At 28.2% G+C, this 2,500-nt stretch overlaps 1 non-coding gene and 1 pseudogene across 1 annotated transcript in view; both read left to right on the top strand.

Annotated features, from left to right (window-relative positions):
* Positions 1-412: 412 nt before the first annotated feature.
* On the top strand, positions 413-593 carry LOC129252367 (5.8S ribosomal RNA; annotated as a pseudogene).
* Positions 594-1,035: 442 nt separating this feature from the next.
* The window catches only part of LOC129252369 (large subunit ribosomal RNA), a 3,987-nt gene continuing 2,522 nt past the window's right edge, over positions 1,036-2,500 (top strand). Inside the window, exon 1 of the ribosomal RNA XR_008583406.1 lies at positions 1,036-2,500. This exon is cut by the window's right edge and continues 2,522 nt beyond it. This is a non-coding gene — a ribosomal RNA (large subunit ribosomal RNA).

Raw genomic sequence — 2,500 nt, 5'->3', positions numbered from 1 at the left:
ATCATATTAAATATAATATATGATGGTACATTTTGTAATGTTTTTTCTTATTTTTTTCTTTTAAAAACCTTTAAACATGAAAATAAAAAGTTGTACTTATTATTCATTTGATTGAATGATAAGTTAATTTGTTCACAATAACAAAAGTGGTATATATTTATTATATTATTATATATACATAAAATGATTAAAAAAATACAAAATAATTGAATCATAATAAATACCACCACTGTATTATTGTTGAACTAAGACATTCGCAACTTAATAAAAATGTTTAGAGTTAAATATATTTGATATATATTATTGAAAGAAAATCAATTTATATATTATTAATATTATTTAATTTTACTCTTTCAATTAATATATGCAAAAAAAAATTGACATTTGTTATAAATAAAAATAAATAAAAAAATACTCTAAGCGGTGGATCACTTGGCTCATGGGTCGATGAAGAACGCAGCAAACTGTGCGTCATCGTGTGAACTGCAGGACACATGAACATCGACATTTTGAACGCATATCGCAGTCCATGCTGTTATGTACATTAAATTCAATTTTAAAGTACTGCTTGGACTACATATGGTTGAGGGTTGTAAGACTATGCTAAATAAGTTGCTTATTCTTTTATAAAAATAATTGAATTTAAGCAAATGTGTATATTATTGGATTTTAAATAATTCATAATATTAATAGCAAAAAAAATAAAGATATATAATGAATTTTATTTATTATATATTCTTTAAAAAAAAAATCCTCTCAAATAAAATGAAATGATGAAAATATTGAATCTAAGTATTCTTTACAAAAAATTTTCATATTATTTATATATATATATAAAATAATAATTTATATATGTAATTAAAAGGAGGAATGTCTAGCATAAAAATTAAATTTTTTATTCTAGGATTGCCTCATTTTACATTATTATTATTTTTATATATTTACAATATATAAAAGGAGAAAAGAAAAATAGAGATGAAAAGATGATATAATTTTTTTATTAAATTGTGAGAAGATAAAAAAAGAATATTAAAACAACCTCAACTCATATGGGATTACCCCCTGAATTTAAGCATATTAATGAGGGGAGGAAAAGAAACTAACAAGGATTTTCTTAGTAGCGGCGAGCGAAAAGAAAATAGTTCAGCACTAAGTCACTTTGTCTATATGTCAAATGTGAGATGCAGTGTATGGAATATCTTAATATCTAGTATGAGAAATTAACGATTTAAGTCCTTCTTAAATGAGGCCATTTACCCATAGAGGGTGCCAGGCCCGTATAACGTTAATGATTACTAGAAAGATATTTCCAAAGAGTCGTGTTGCTTGATAGTGCAGCACTAAGTGGGTGGTAAACTCCATCTAAAACTAAATATAACCATGAGACCGATAGTAAACAAGTACCGTGAGGGAAAGTTGAAAAGAACTCTGAATAGAGAGTTAAATAGTACGTGAAACTGCTTAGAGGTTAAGCCCGATGAACCTGAATATCCATTATGAAAAATTCATCATTAAATAATTAAAAAAATAATGTGCATTTTTTTCATATAAGGACATTGTAATCTATTAACATAATAAAGTATTTATCAAAAGATCATTGGTGATATTAAGTTTATTTAAATTAATTTGCTTTTTAAGCATATTAACATAAAATAAATACTAATGATTTGATAAAGTGTTGATAGATTTTATTATATATAATGCTAAAATTCATTTTTTGAATTTTACAAAAAATTTAATATCTATGATATTAATATTTATTTGTATGCATTTATATGATTAACAATGCGAAAGATTCAGGATACCTTCGGGACCCGTCTTGAAACACGGACCAAGGAGTCTAACATATGTGCAAGTCATTGAGTTATATTAAACTTAATGGCATAATTAACTTAACTTAAATATAATGGGATTAATTTTTAGTCTATTTTTTAATAAATAGTCAATTAATTCAATCCCGGGGCGTTCCATATAGTTATGTATAATGATAATTTATTATTATTTATACCTCTAACTGGAGCGTACCTTGAGCATATATGCTGTGACCCGAAAGATGGTGAACTATACTTGATCAGGTTGAAGTCAGGGGAAACCCTGATGGAAGACCGAAACAGTTCTGACGTGCAAATCGATTGTCAGAATTGAGTATAGGGGCGAAAGACCAATCGAACCATCTAGTAGCTGGTTCCCTCCGAAGTTTCCCTCAGGATAGCTGGTGCATTTAAAAATTATATAAAATAATCTTATCTGGTAAAGCGAATGATTAGAGGCCTTAGGGTCGAAACGATTTTAACCTATTCTCAAACTTTAAATGGGTAAGAACCTCACCTTTCTTGATATGAAGGTTGAGGTTATGATATAATGTGCCCAGTGGGCCACTTTTGGTAAGCAGAACTGGCGCTGTGGGATGAACCAAACGTAATGTTACGGTGCCTAAATTAACAACTCATGCAGATACCATGAAAGGCGTTGGTTGCTTAAAACAGCAGGACGGTGGACA

Source organism: Anastrepha obliqua, unplaced genomic scaffold (assembly GCF_027943255.1).
Source record: "Anastrepha obliqua isolate idAnaObli1 unplaced genomic scaffold, idAnaObli1_1.0 ptg000183l, whole genome shotgun sequence".
Taxonomy (NCBI): Eukaryota; Metazoa; Arthropoda; class Insecta; order Diptera; family Tephritidae; genus Anastrepha; species Anastrepha obliqua.
The sequence above is the reverse complement of the archived record's forward strand: the minus strand, read 5'-3'. Positions and strand labels throughout refer to the sequence as shown.